This window comes from Lepidothrix coronata, unplaced genomic scaffold, assembly GCF_001604755.1.
Source record: "Lepidothrix coronata isolate B3197 unplaced genomic scaffold, Lepidothrix_coronata-1.0 Scaffold13, whole genome shotgun sequence".
Taxonomy (NCBI): Eukaryota; Metazoa; Chordata; class Aves; order Passeriformes; family Pipridae; genus Lepidothrix; species Lepidothrix coronata.
Window position 1 is genome coordinate 2,870,990 of NW_016690193.1, and position 15,979 is coordinate 2,886,968.

Here is a 15,979-nt window from a genome sequence, read left to right on the forward strand (position 1 = left end):
ACTCACTATGCGACAACTAAATCACAATCCTTTTCCTTGCAAGCAACAATTCTGAAACTACTTAAGTTTCTAAGCATTTGGTTTAATATACTATTTATTGAACAGCTAGAAATCTTTATTGCTGCCCTACTGTCTGAGCAATTTATGTTTTCATCTGTATGCCTAAACGAAAGCTGCTTTAAGGACAAGTCTTCATTGCTTGGTCCCAATTTCACTTTTCTCTGAACAAATTCACCTTTCTACTTCAAGTTTTATTCAAATAAATGTCAGCTATAATCCTGACATCCCATGTGACAGATTAGGAGCCCCGCTTTCAGAGTCCTTGAAAAGCACAAGCAGTCTGTGAGGCAAATCAGGTCAACATATAGCATCCTAAGAGGAAAAGAAATTGAGGAGAGTTAAGAGAAACCAAAGATGAATTCCCATCTCTGGCATATGTTAACCATTTCTTCCAGGTGAAGTTTGGGGGAAAAAAAGTCCTAGTGGAAGTCAAGTTACAGATTGCATGTGGAATTAGCTATGTGGCTATCAGAAGGCATTATTTGCCAGTGCACCAAAATCTAACCCTTGTGAAGCAACATCAACAGAGAAATCTTAAAAGTTTCTTAGAATCTGTCCTGGATCTACCGTTTTTCCAAAACACAAAAGGTATGTGCATAATCAAAAACTGTTTCTCTTTTTAGTACCTTAAGAAATATGGATTGAAGAGATTCAAGCCCTAGCAGCAGCTCTCAACCCGCCATTCAGTGAGGTGAGCACAAGACAGGGGAAAAAACCCAACCACCAAAGCCCAAAACAACTATCACATTCCACAAGTACAGCCTTTTCCAGAGGTGAATTCAGTGCCTACCAGCTTTCAACAGCACACAACTCACATATCGTGTCTTAGTCACACACCGTATGGAACACACAGAGTGACATTTTGATGTGATTAAGAGCTCAAACTCTTTAGATTAAAGAAATCCCAACATGACAAATAACTTTTGTGTATTTTGCATAAAACTTTAACCTTGCACTAATTTTGTAAGCTCATTATTAGTCCACAACATAGCTACCAAATATTTAAGAAACACAAGTAACACCTGAAATCTTAGGAATACCAAGCTGATCAGTTAAAAAAATTGTGGCTAAAGCTGAGTTAGCCGGAAGACAGAAGTATTCTCAAAAATTCTGTTTATGATATAAAATGAGGAAGCTAAGAATACACTAAGTTAAAGCACACATAGAAGTCTAGTAACAACTGACTAGCTAGCAGTACCATATATATCACTCTTGTAAACTTCCCCAGCAACTATCTTAGATCATATTATTATGTAAAAGTAACATGGCTGTAGATTTTTAAAGCCCAGAGCTATATCCATTTTTTTTCTCCAGTCCTAGAACTGCTCACCACCATGCCCTACTGACACAGAGCAGCACAAGTCTTCACGTATTTAGCACTAGGTCCTTGACAAGCAAATATTCTACACTGCAAAAATGTCAATCTGTCAGGTGAGATATCGGTAGTCTTGAAGGTCTCACGCTAGGGAATGGTGCATGTTACATCAGTCTGAGTGGGTTCTTTCCCTGGGTCACCTGTGTTCTGGGCCATTCTTGTATTAACCTCCCAAACAAGAAAATAAAAACAAATTGTTGCAGCCAGTTCCCTCATCAAGTAAGTTCTGTATCCAACACCATAGCTAGGTCAAGAGCATTGTGCTTAACCAAGGAACTGCTCAGTACTGCTTGCTTGGACAAGACATCAGCAAAACATGAAGACTACACACAGCAGCACAAATAGCACAATTCACATCAGACACTTAAGCCCCTCCTAGAAAGAAATACCTTCATCAAAGCAACATGGTGCATTTGTAGAGGCTGAAGTGAAGACCACCTGGAACAAGAGGCGAGTGCTCAGTATTTTCAGTAGGCTTCAAGCACTCATAGTTCATTTTGCACACTTGCTTTACATCGCAGAAAGACCACATCATTAAAGAGAAGACAGCTTCCTTTGTTCACTATATGAGAAAGATTTAATTGCCTACACATTTTTACAAACAAGACCTTTATATCCTGTAGCAATACTTTCATCAATATTTTCCATTAGTCTAAGAACACATCCACGAATTCTGCTGGAATTTGCCCCACTCATTTTTGCTTTAACATCTACACAAATATCTAGAGATTGTTTATAAACCACATATGAAGTGCATTAAGACCACATGGTTCCGCTGAGAAGCTAAAAGCAGATATTGCTACAGTAATCAGAAGCACAGTCCCATAAGATTAAGTATTTCTGCAAGATATTTAGAAAGCTGCTCTAAACTAGTATTGGACATCTGAAAGCAGTTTCTGTGTCTGCAAGAGGACTATCTGTTCTGTTCCTCTGTTCTGAATAATATGCAACTTCCTCTTCCCCTCCCTCTCAATTTGCTAATAGTTAACATCAGTACAGATTTCAGTACAGTACAGTTCAGTACAGTACATCATCAGATTTAACAAACACTTGTAAAGGAACATCGTAAAATAAATTACTCTTTTCTCGTCCTCCACAGATTCTCCTGTGCCAAGCAAGCAAACAAGGAAAAAGTAGTTTTCTTGATACTTTGAATTTTGAAAAAGAAATAGGACTGGGAAAAAGTCTAAAACCTATAGATAGGTTATTAACTGTCAATACAATTCAAACCTAACAGAAAGACAGACAGCTTTCAAATCATATAATGTTTTCATGAGGTTGAATTTCAGTTAAATTTTAGCAATACAAGTACCATAATACAAACCATAGCCTTAAGGACCATAAGCAATATAGTAACATGACAAGCTTTACAAGCCTTCAGCACCATTAGCTCCAGATACAAAGATAAGACATTTTATTGGCATAACCCTGCAAACAAGACTTCCTCAGCTGAAATAAGGCTTCTTTTCACCCCATTTGTACAAAGCATCATGCTGTTCTAAAAAGTTTACTGTTGATTTTATTTCTGAACAGGATTTAACCTGAGGATTAATACAGCTCAGTGATTGGTTTTCTTAGAAAAAAAAAAAAATTGTGGTAGGGTACTTCCACCTTACTTCAACGATCCACTCATTTCAAGGTTCCTTGCACTCCAAGACCTTTCTTTGTTGGGTACACATGGGTGACTGACACTGCTCAGACAGATTTCTTCAAAAGGCATCTCTCATAGCTACATGTGCACAGACACAAAACATCAGCACACAGTAACTCCTGTCGACTGCACTATACCAAAAGACCTGTCTGCACACAGATGTCACATACTGAAGAGGTATCCTTCACATACGGAAATTTATCCATTTCCCTCGTGTCCTTCTGCCAAAGTCCACCAGGGAGCACTGCAGTTGTATATGCTATGGTAGTGCGTCCCAAACCATTTTCTGTAGTCACTTTTGACAAAAGCCCTGTTGTCTCACACTCCAGTCCATTGTTACTATGACAACAGTATTACAATGCCTTCCAATTACCAACGTATGATTTCAGTCGTGGATTCCTCCACCCCCACTAGCTCATAGAGAAGGCAGCCTTATTCTCAGGTCTCTTTCAAAAGGGGAAGTCCAAACTACAGAGCAAGAAATGTAAGATTCAGCCCTAGAAGCTCTCACTTCTATGATGAATATTAACATTTAGAAGCTAACATAGCTTAAACAAGTGATTAGAGGACATGAAACTATTTAAAACCATAAACAAGAACTTTATTTAGAAAGCAAAAGTATTCTTTCACTCAACCTAAACCATCAAATTTTCATCCTGTATTTCCTATCATGCAAGGTTCCTTTGAGAAAGGCCCCATGAAGAAACAGTATGAGAAGAGAAGCATATCAGGTGTTTGAGCCACTGTGCATGCACAGGATTTGAAACCATTTGCTACTTAAAGCAGGGTTCCACACAAATGACATCACTCACAGAGCAGAAACAGACCAAAAGAATTCATAACCCGAACAGTCTGATGAGCCTGCTTCCACAACAACAGATTTGGCTTTGAACAAAGAGTAGCTGAGTAATAAAATAAATACAGCCAGGATTTTTATTTTGCATATCTGGACAGACAATAGATGCTATTAACAAGGACTGCTTGGCCTTAAGCATATCAAATCACAAGGTACCTTTTCTCTTATGTCAATATTAACTGCAACCAACAGACAGAAAAGCTCCACACTGCAGGGATTATTTCATGTCCTCTTCATGGAGCAAAACTAACATTTCTGGTAGACAAAAACAGTCTAAAGTTCTTTAGATTGTCCTACAGCTTAAAAAAGTTCAAATACAAGTCACTGTCTTACCATTACACATTATGAGCTGTCAGTAACAGTAGTGCTCCAACTCTGTAGTTCAAAAGTCAAAGCAGGAATATTAACAATATTGAAAATCTTCTGATATAAACAGCAGCAATAGTTAAAACATTTTACACAAAGTATTTGAAAGTACTTACTTAAGAGTATTTTCCAATGATTTTACAAGCCTCTGAATATCAGATACCTGGGATGTCTCTAAGCTTCCTTCTGGAACACCAGTTCTCCAAGAGAGTCTTTAGGAATTCAGTACATCTCTCCAGCAAACAACATGTATAACCAGATCCCAAAGGACCTCAATTACCAATATCCCCTCTAATTCTTATTAAGAGGCTACTAGTCTTCTTACAGGCTTCTGTCAATCCAGCAGCTAAATCTATAGTCAGTATAATTATTTTTCAGTTAAGGTACTAAAGCTTCTCCCCGTCACCCTACCCTCACCTCCAAAAAGAACAGGCTTTCAAAGAACAGAACACAATTCTGCTCTTTGATAGCACTTCCTATGATTTTTTTTTACTATTATTATTTTCCAGGTAGTAAAATCAGACATTGCTTTAACTTTTAGAGCAATAAAGTTCCTCTGCTTGGAAGGCAAAACACTGTGAGCGAAGAACAAAAATATCATAAATTGCAATAATTTCACTATTTGCTGTACATGCCTTCTCTGCAAGAGGACCAAACAGACAAGTAGTTCAATGATTGGGCACATTACCATTTCTACAGTTGTTTTAAGATTTGTTGTGCACTAGTTCTACTCATAAACTACCTTCCATAGATTTTTTTTTTAATCCTAACAGAAGGTTTATCTGCCCTGCAGGAGGGGTCACATGATATTCCCTCCATATCTTTCAACCTAAAGATGCATAATAACAGAAGGTAATAACTACTGGATTCTTCTCATTCCCCAGTTGTGAGGAAGCACAAGCAGGGTGGGGAATGTCTTGACATGTCTACAAAGAGGCATTTAAATAATAGTGATCCCTATATTAAGGACAGGACTATACACTAGAAAACCTGTTACCTTAAAAATGTTTTAGCTTGCTTGCTTGCTGTACCTTTCAAGTGCAAAAAGGGCAAAGATAAAAAAGAAGTTACACAGAATTCCTCTGGTCAAAAAGAGACAAACTGCACCTTGACAATACCATTAGGTCCCTTCATAGCACTGGGACAATAAATTCATCATGCCACAGGATCTTTGCAGTATATTTTGTAAGTAGCCCAGAGGAAGTCAGTAAAAACACTGGTCTAAAGTCATATTAAGTAATTCCTGATGAGTCCTTAGCACTGCATGAACTAAAAGTGATTTTTAAAAAACTTTTACAGTTTCATACAGTGATGGAGATTTTCAGCGGATAGAACTTTTTATTTCCCTAAAATTACTAGAGAATCCTGTATGTCCAGATCCATAAACCACAGCATCATCACAGAAGATGTTCACGGTTTGCATATCTTGAAGGATGCCCTTAGAAACTAAGCAGGTGTATGACACCTGAGATAATATTTAGCCTAGCAGTCCTTTACATATCACAACACTTAACTGGAGATCTACCTGGAAAAGGAATAAATCTCTGCAAGATCAACTACAGCCTCTGCAGAAACAAACACACTGAAGGGCAAAGCAAACCCAGACAAACTACATAAGCACAGCTTCTGTAATGTTATTTTTAGCCTAGTTTTCTTAAAAAAAAAAAAAAAAAAAACAACAAAAAACAACCAAACCAAAACTGTGCTGCACAAACAGTTTTAAAGGAGCTGTTAGTACTCAGGAAATAATGGCCAGTCTTCGCGAGCAAAGATTTGGGAAAGGTCATTAACCCTTCGAGCCTGCGCAGTGGATTTTTTAGGTGAGACACAGCGTGCGCTGAACTGAGCCCACCCTTTAATCCTGAGGTTCATCTGCCCCTCCTGTGCACTGCTCAGCAACCAGAAAACCAAACCAGAAAGAACATTAGGCTACCCTATAAATCTACTTCACCCAGTTTTGGTGTCTGTACCCATCATACCAACCACTCACCTGTAAAAAAATGAAGGGGAAGGGGAGGCAGGGGGCAGAAACACCAGAATATTCAACAGGATTACATAACAGAAGACTATGTTTTTCAGCTTGGAAAAGAGACATTTGAGGGGAAAAAAAAGACAGAGGTCCATAAAATCATGAAAGATGTGCAGACTGAACAGAAATGACCATTCACTAATTCTCACCTAAAGTCCTGAATCACTTACAATAAAAGTCATCAAGAAATCAAGAATAATGTTTTCAAAAAGAGGGTTGTTTTCTTTCAGCAAGACTATTAAACTGTAAAATTCTCTTGTCACGGAGCACCTTCAAAGCCAAAAGTATAGCACAATTTAAGTGAATTGGAGCTTTCAACAACTTTGTATACAAACTGCTATGCAATACAGTCCAGATACAGTCTCTACCAAGTTCCTAAATTGCTGATTGCTATGAGAAAAGAAGGATACATTCAAGGCATTTATAGTATCTGAGCTTCATGGGCTACATGTTATTTTTGGAAAAAAGTAAGCTACCTTGATCTTCATCTGAAAGTCTGTACTACATACAGTCAGACTAAAGAAATAGGTAATTCTTTCTCCCCAGCCCAACACGCAGAACAGTCACTACCCCAACATCAAAGCATTCCTCCAAACACACTTTGCAGAGTTCACTACTCGTTCATTATTCCATGAGCAAATACAACACTGAGAAACAAAACCACTTTTCATTAGCTCTAGAAGCAGTTCACAGGCACTGAAAATGCATCTTCCTGACAGATAAAGCAATCCTAGAAGTCATAAATACTGGAGGACACTAACAACTGGTTTCAATGCTTCAATAAATTTAGTCCAAAAACTGATTATATAAAGCAAACAATGATTTCAAATGGATTTAATTACTTAGCAACTAAACAAATCTGCACTGACAATATATTGTAAGAGATGGCCAGCAAACCAGCTGCTTATCAAGATCTACACTTCCAGACCCAGAAACAACAGCAACTGCCACCCAAAAGAGCCACAGCCCGTGTTGTTCCCAAACTCAGCACACTCACATTCTCTCCCTTACACTCTCCTATGACTGTGATATGCAACCAGTAAAACAGGAGGAAAGAACTCGTATCAGCCATTTGCTGTCTTAGAGTTTCCTGGGTGGAAGTTTGTGCACTGTCTGACGAGTTTTCACCAGTTTCTGTATAGTCCTTATTTCTACATAAGCTTCCCAGTGGCAGGGTTTGTGCCCCCTACTCTAAACTCGGTTATACGGCTGAGCACTCACAGTACCTTTAGCACAAATATACGCTCTCCATTCCAAGGCTAATGTTAGACACAAGTGTTCTATTGCTGTTGCATAATCACTACCTATATTTTGCTGGTCTTCCCAACCTGCTTCAATGCCTTGAGTTTTCCTCTTAGAAATCATTAATCATGAATGTGCTCCATCTCTGTTCAGTTATCACTTTTTCCCTTTTTAGCCTGTAAAGTGGCCCAAAAAGTGTTCTATGCTAGAAATGATAAAGAAAATGTGCAGCCTGGGGTGGCACTAAAGAAGGAAAGGAGAGAAGATTAAGTGGAAAATTCTCACCCATTATATCATTTGGAAGAAGATGCCAGGAATAGGTACCCAAAAATGAGGCTAGATGACTGATTTCTACACAGTCTATCACTTTTCAGACAGACATCCAAGTTCAGCAATAAATTCTAGTTTGTGCCAGGATTTCCAGACACTGTTCTTCAATCAATGCTTTTTAAAAAGCATGCTTTGCTTGTTTAAAAAGGAACACTCTAAGGACATGTTCTTTGATTTTTTTTAATTTTATTTTTTTTCTATCCTATCTGCTGCAGCAGTCTACACTTAAAGTGTAAATAGCACTACTGTACAATGTATTCCAAAAGCTATTCAAGTATTCCTAGTCAGAATTCATGTCCTAGACAGTCATTATTCCATTATCCCTGTGTATAATGTATTCCTTTAAAAGATTTTGAGATTAAAGCTGAAGATTTTAATATAAAAGTTTTATATATAACTGTTAGAAAGAAACAGGAACTTTGTCAAAGCCAGCAAAACATGCTTGCCCACTAGATATAAACTGGAAAGAAACTCACAGCAAACATGAAAGTACAGACTTCTTTGTCTATACTCATATCCTATTAGTTTTATGGAATCAACTAAATCCCAAAGTAGCATCACACTACGGTACATATTAAATCTGGTCACGGTGACACTGCCTTCAGTAATAATTCTCACCTTGACAAATAAAATATCTGACTGAAATATAACATACATGGATAACTGTAACTAAACTGAGCACAACAGCATCATGCTTGCTTGTTTAAAATAAAATTCTTTAAAATGCCCAAAAATCCTTACAAAGCTACTTGCAGGCAGATTGGAGAACAGCATCTAGCACTGCAGCCCTGCTCAGTGCTTCCAAGGAACCCTATAACTGCAGCAGACAGCTGAAGAGCTTTGGGATTTGATCAGCAAGTACCACATGCTGAACTTTTACATATACATGGATCATCCCCTAAGTCTAGCATCGACATTTAGAGTCACAGATCTAATACTTGCACAGAATACCGAATGAAGTTCTGTGCAATACAAGCCATAAATTTAATCCTACACTTCCTCTCATCAAACCCACAACTGAATCACACTGAACTTTAAAGGTACCATCAGTTCTTTGATTATAAAAATTAGATCTAAATAATCTCAAATTACTGCCAGCATTGTACCTCAAAGTTGATGTACCACATAATCTGTCCCTCGATCTGACCTGCCCAAACTCCTCCAGAGAGTATGAGTCTTTAGACAAACCACCCAAAGCAACAGTTATCCATGATGCCCCCCACCGCCAAATCCTAAAATCTTCTCTTGCAACCATCTTTCAACTTATCACCCTATAAACACATATGTGTGCTGCTGCACCCTCTCCTACTTTAATATAAGGTTTTAAAAATTGAAAAAGACAAATCTTTTCCAAAGCAAACAAACCTGGTACTCCTTTAAGGTCACTTTTCTAATCAGCCTCTTACTGTCAACCTTTCTCCCATTTAATTTGTATTTTCAGACAGCACTTCCCAAAACTAGGCAGATTCCAGCACTGAACAGACCAAAGTAATTACTTCCTTTAAGTTCCATACAAAACTCCAGTTACTGACTGGAATTAAGCTTACTTTTCCATTCAACATTAGCATAGTAGACTGTTACTGGAACCTACTATATCAATGGATGTCCTTCCACAGTACTGCTAAATAATCAACTATACTCAACTTCTAAAGAATGTTCTTCATATGTTTTACTTTGCACACAGAGATAAAATGGGGTCCATCATATCCCTTGTAAAAAAGAAGAAACAGACTGAAAAATTATATTTGTGGTTCCTCCAATTTTCTTCCCTCAGTTTTTGATGTTTATTTTTAAGTAATGACTTAAGTATTGCAACAAAGCTAATGCCAGATTTTTTTCTATAAGTTTTGCAGGTTTCTCTGCCGGAATGTAATAAAACCTTCAGCAAAAAAATCTTTGAAATTCTGAGAGTTGTGACTTGTTATCTGGATAACATTTAGAACATATAGTTCAGAATCTTAACTAAAGTTCCTAAAAGTCAGGCTTTCCTTTACACGTTTGATAAAAAACACAATGCCGAGCAGATCATTTTACTCAAGTCAGAAGATGTGAGAAGAGCCAGAATTTCAAGAAACTGATCTGAGTGTAAAAAAATAAAAATAAAAATAGAAGTTCCCATTTAAAAACTGAGTAATACTAATTACACTGCAAAACCCCACAAAAGTTATAGACAACCTGACTGAAAAGCTCTTTATATGTTCTCAACACATTTAAAATGATTGAAGTGTTCAATTTTATTTGAAATTGCTCCTGCTCCAGGCTACAAAACACATACTGAAGATAGATCACCACCGTGAATAGCGGTGTCCTGTAACTTGTATTGGAAAGGTCCAAAGGACTGGGTTGTTTTTCCATTCTGTACATAATGAAAGGTTAACCATCTTCCTAACCACTAATACAACATATAGAACAGCTCAAAAAATAATTACTTTATCTAGTAAAACTAGTTTTCTTGAAAGCAACCAAGAAAGACAAACTTATATATTCATATTTTAAATATTGTAATTTAACAGGCAAGAAGACTTCACCCAACCTCTCCAGGATTGTTTTTCAGATGCAAGTTCTGCAAAACTTGTATTATATACCACAAAAAAGTAAGCCTTAAATTACTACCACTATACCCACTTTACCGCTATACCCACTATACCACTACACTTTCAAAGAAGCTAGCTTTTAAGAACAAGCAATATTTTTCATCTCAAGTTCAGCACATAAACAATTACAACTGCACAAAACATATCTGGTAAAACTGCAACATAACCAGTGGCAGATACTTACCAATGCACACATCTATCTTCCCCTTGATGGCAGCTTCATGCAAAGGAGTGTAGTTCCAATTGTCTCTGGCATTTGGGTCGGCCCCTTGGCACAGTAACAGACTGACCACTTCCGCGTGACCAAAGGAGCAGGCGTTGTGAAGGGGGATCAGCCCTCCGTCGTCACGAGCATGAACATTGGCTCCTGTCTGTAGCAAGTGCTCTACGACATCCTTCCTTCCAAAACCTGTAAGAGAACATATTTCTGTTCATTCGTCTGGCAAAACAACATGATTTAATATTTAAAACTGTTCACTGTTCCAGTGCACAGATACCAAACTACATTATTCATGTCCTTCTTACACTTCTAAATTCATTCACCATGAAGTGAAACTATACTCACCTGCTCCAAAAACAGGTGGACAATTCACTTACACTCAAGACAGAGTTGAACTGTGTTGTATTATAATTACCTGCCTAGCTGCCACTCTATCTCATTAAGAAGTTCTACAATAGGCTTGCCATTTTTTTTCCAGAAAAGCTTATTGTGAATTTTTAAAAAATATATAATCTGTATGTAACTAAAGCAACCATCTTACATACTATCTCTTGATATAGCTCTTCATCTAGGAGAAATCCTCATATTAATAAACCCCGAAGGACAGTTCCAGTGCTCAAGCAGAACAACCTTATCTCAACCCAAAATATGTTCTTGCTCTTTTACAGAGTCTGACAACTTCCAGCTGACGGATAAGTTGACTTGAGGCCTCAGCTGGGACACAATGCCTCAGGAAGGTCTCAGCCTAGGAACACAGCCTCTGTTATGACCAGGGAAGGCAACACCGCAAAGCCAGCATTATCAAACTAATACACTTCAAAACTTGGCATCACTATGCCAGGCCCCAACACCTTTACCTTGTTGTCTACAATGAACCTGGAAAGGTTCCACTGCCCAAATCTGCTTCCTATTGCCCCAAATGCCTTAGTACAGCAGTCTCTAAATTTCTGATTACACATGCTATCAGCAGAAAAATTTATAAGTCACCTACATGCACTGCTGCACTATTGCGTAGATTATAGACATGCACAAAAATAGAAACTTTAAAAGGCCGAGATAAAGATGAAATAATAGCTGTTTTTAAATTTCCATTATATTTTTTAACAGTACAAGATATATTTTCTTCCTGCACCCCAATGAAATATTTTGCACACTCTACTTTGGAGACCACTGCTTTAGAGGACGGGGGGGGGAGGAAATCAAGCTCAAGAGGGACACTTTAAACTAAAACACAAGTGTTCGTTTTCATACTAGGTTATATCTCAAAGGCTGGACTGTATTTCCTATAAACCTCAGGGCTAAAAGCAGTATCACTGTTGATTTTAAAAGACTGTCACTTTAAGAGTTATTGTGTCTTCTGGTAATCATGTATACCAACCAGCTTAGGGATGAAGAATCCCACATGTATGAATTCTGTTTATGAAACAGCTGAATTAAATGCCGCAGCTTATAGATTGTATTAGTCCACAAAACACTATCAAAAACATAACTAAAGGCATTATGTCACTTCCGGAAGACATATATAAAGTTCAAGGGGTGCAAAAAAGAAGCTGTCAGCTCTCCTCCAGATGACCCTGTAACACAGCACAGCAAAATGCTGCTGAAACAGAGACAGAAATGGTTCTCAAAAGTCAGCACCCTCCGTCGCAGGCAACAACTCACGCACAAAGACCTCTCAAATTGCAATGTTTTACCCCAGAGTTGCAATCCCTGAACAGGACCTCCATTTCAACGAATTAAGGCCCCTTTTTGCCAGAGCAGTGCACTGGTTACAGCTATGCAGACGTGTAACTTGGAATTAACATGCTTTTCCCCCACAGTCCATACGGCAAGATCTCAAAGCCAGATCTAGCAGCTTTGCACCCACATCAGCTTATCCAGTTAAGGCTAATGTTACAACTTGACATCCAGCATTCAGTCAAGCTGCAGGCTAGCCTTTCTTCAGGAATTTACTCTGTCTCTTCAGTGAGGCACCGAGTCCTTCAACACGCTTTGAAGGACAGAAGTTTTCTACAAGCTGACTAATGCAGAGCCAAAACAAAAAAAATACCCTTTTACCAAGGCTTACCATGGCTTGAGAATTCTGACGACAGTTTAACAAAATCTTTATTTCTGCCTAAAGAAGTTTTCTTCTATAAAACACAAACAAGCAGATGGAAGAAGCAGCTGGGGAATACACCATGGATACAAACACAGACACACACATCTAGTAGAGACTGTAGCAGTCCACTCCTCGGTTAATCCTGTGTGGTAACATAGCTCCGGGGCTCCAGCTAGTAAGTCCAGCCTGGTTACTTTTCCATCTCTGTAAGCACTCCCCCATTCCCACTGTACAGAGCCCTCAGCTGCTTCAGCAGTGATGCTGGACCACTACAAGTTACAAGTTAGCACACTGGGCAGAGACCAAAGTGGGTTTTCTTTAATGCATGGGGCTAAACAGCAGTTCAGCAGCTGCTCAACACGCTGCTGAGTCCCAAAAGCTGCACAGAGGGGCCCACAACCAGACTGACACCCCACTCAGCAATACAATTTTAGTCCACCGTTGCAGATGATTCAAAGCTTTCTGGTACATTATATAGAGATCATTGCGCATTAGAAATTACACTACAGAAATGGAAGCATGTGAATCAAAACCAGTATTTTTAAAAGTGATATTTACTTATCATGACAAAACTGCTACCAGAAGACCCGCCAGCAAGGCCACTGCTACTGTAAATCACTGCAGCTTCCAGTATGAAAACTCTTTCGTTTGTTTGTTTCTGTTATAAAGCAGTCAAGGAACATCACCTGCAAGTTTCTAAATGCAAATTGACGGCTTAAATAGGTGCAACAGCAAACAAAGCATATCTGGTCCCCGAGTAAAGCTAACAAGCCTGGGACATAAAGAACAAGAACTTAAGCCCTTGAAGCTCCCACAGTTATACTGTTTGTTTGACTGGCAAAGGAAAACTGAGGAAGACAAGAATTAGGAAAGGGTGCTTTCAACTAAACAGTGAATCAACAGATTTTATTAGCCTTTAGTTTTTATATACTGAACTATTAAAAACACTGCTGAAACCGCATAAGCATTTGACTTACATGTACCTCTTGTCTCTCAAGGAAAAACCACCTGAGTATACCTGAAAATCACAACTCCTTTTCAAATTGTTCAGTGTTGTTATTTTCAGAACTATACACATACTTCTTCAAGGTACTGCTGAACATGGGGTCATTGATAAGGGTATCTTTGAAAATGCCAGAAATAAATACTTTACAGTTTTGGGGAACTACCTCTTCTGTTCAGTCCTCAAAAAGCACTGTGAGGCTGTAAAGGCTACTGTGATTTCATCCCACCATACCACTCATCTTTCAGAGAAACAATTATGGGAACAGCTTCCACACCACCATCTGCAAACCTAAGATGTTGAATTGATAAAGTGCCAGAAAGTCTTTAAAATTATCACATTACCCAACCTGATAAAGCAGTTGTAGTTACCAAAACTCCTGCAGTGTCAGGTTCATCTTTCATTAAAAAAATAAAACACATGCAAAGCCATTTGTGACAGATGAAGCACATATGATTCAGTTTAAACTGAAGCAACTTATGTGATGACACTTAGGATGACTTTCAAAACACTATTCTTGCATATTTCCATTGCAACTTCGTAAATTAAAGTCTAAGGAAGAGTTCCTAAGAAATTAAGTGCAATCAAAGACCCCAAAAGACAACCCGATAGAAGGTTCCTACAGAAAACATCCAAAACCAGAGAAACCACAGAGAAGAGTCCCATTTAAAGGGCCAGCATGCAAACTTGTTTTGATGAGATTCACCTGTCAGCTTCAACATGGACAGAGTTCCTTATCAGCTTGGCTATTTCACACAAGTAAAATGCACAAGCTTTGCCCTCATTTTAGCTTCTTTACACAATTCAGAATTTTCAGGCAAGTTGTAGTACCTCAAAAAACATTGTCCAGGAGAGAAAGGAAGCAGAAATCCCAATATAAAAAAGGAGCAACAAGAGAACATCTGAAATTTAAGGGTGAAACAGTTGCCAGTCAAATCAAAGAAAAAGGCAAAAATTCAGAGTGACTGACAGGCTCTTCATTTCTCCAGTCATCTCACAGAAACAACTGATGACTAAGGCTTAGTGAAAGCCAAGAGCTGGACATAGCTATGATAGTTTTATATAAATTAAGAGATGGGCACAACAATTCACAGAAAACACCACTTAACTAGTTCTCTGCCAATGCTGTATTCTTGTCTTTTTTTCTCACTTTCAGCCTAAAGCGACAGGTACAAACTGGAAAAAGGCTTTAGTTACCAAACCGGCAGCTTGAAAATTAAGCTAAATAAAACTTATGAAATGCCATCAGACAAGATGAACACTACTTACTACTACTGCCATGACAACACATCCTGCTTTTCTGTCACAACCTGCTTTGAGGCCACAAGCTTGTCATGTCCCATCTCTTTTTGTGGCATTGAATCAAAGGAACAAGAGGCAACAGGCTGAGCAGGCAGAATGACTGATGGGAGAGGCAACACAAGGAAAGTAACCAGAGCACCAGTTGATACCCTCTGTTACACACTCCTATTAGGGCTTCCACCTTAAACCTCCCTTCAGTTAGTCACAAGCTTTCACATGGTAACAGTTTACAATCAATTTCTAATAGATTGTGACACAATTCCCTTCCCAATTCCAAGACTCATTTTCAGAAAGTTTGGTAAAAAAACCCTAACAAATAAATAGATGGACTCCCCTCTAGACTTGGAATAATGCTTTGCCCAGAGAGCATGAGTAGTCAGTTTGATCAGTTTAAGTACAGCTGTACTGCTTCATCTGCTGCCCAACTAATGTCACTTGATCACCACACAGCATGAATTCCTCCAAATGCCAATTTCAACCTCTGCAAAGCTGCTGTTATATGCAGAGTTTGACTTATGACATGGAAGATTTCTAACTCTCATCAGATATTTTTCTTCCTTTCACCCGCTTAAGTCTTAAGAACACAACTACTCCAAAAGGAGTTAAGTTTCATAAAAGTGTAACACGCTTGTGTACACTTGTAGGTATTAATGTGACCCTAAACAAAGCAGGAAAGATGCTCTTATGAAATGTACCCCCCCTTGTTAGAGCACTAAACAGAGCTTATATGAGAATATAAGCCCTTGAAGTGGAAGAGAGTGTCTTAGAGACACACAACCTTTTGAGACAGAACACAATTAAACTGAGTGATTTAATTAGGTAAACTAAAAAGCCTTCAAGATGGGGAAAA

General features: G+C 38.4%; 1 protein-coding gene across 1 annotated transcript in view; it reads right to left on the reverse strand.

Moving 5' to 3' along the window:
- Positions 1–15,979, reverse strand: part of TNKS (tankyrase) — a 132,468-nt gene that overhangs the window by 109,525 nt on the left and 6,964 nt on the right. The window contains exon 2 of the mRNA XM_017805957.1: positions 10,688–10,912. The gene's annotated coding sequence lies outside the window, so the exon portion shown is untranslated. The remainder of the gene's footprint in view (positions 1–10,687; positions 10,913–15,979) is intronic.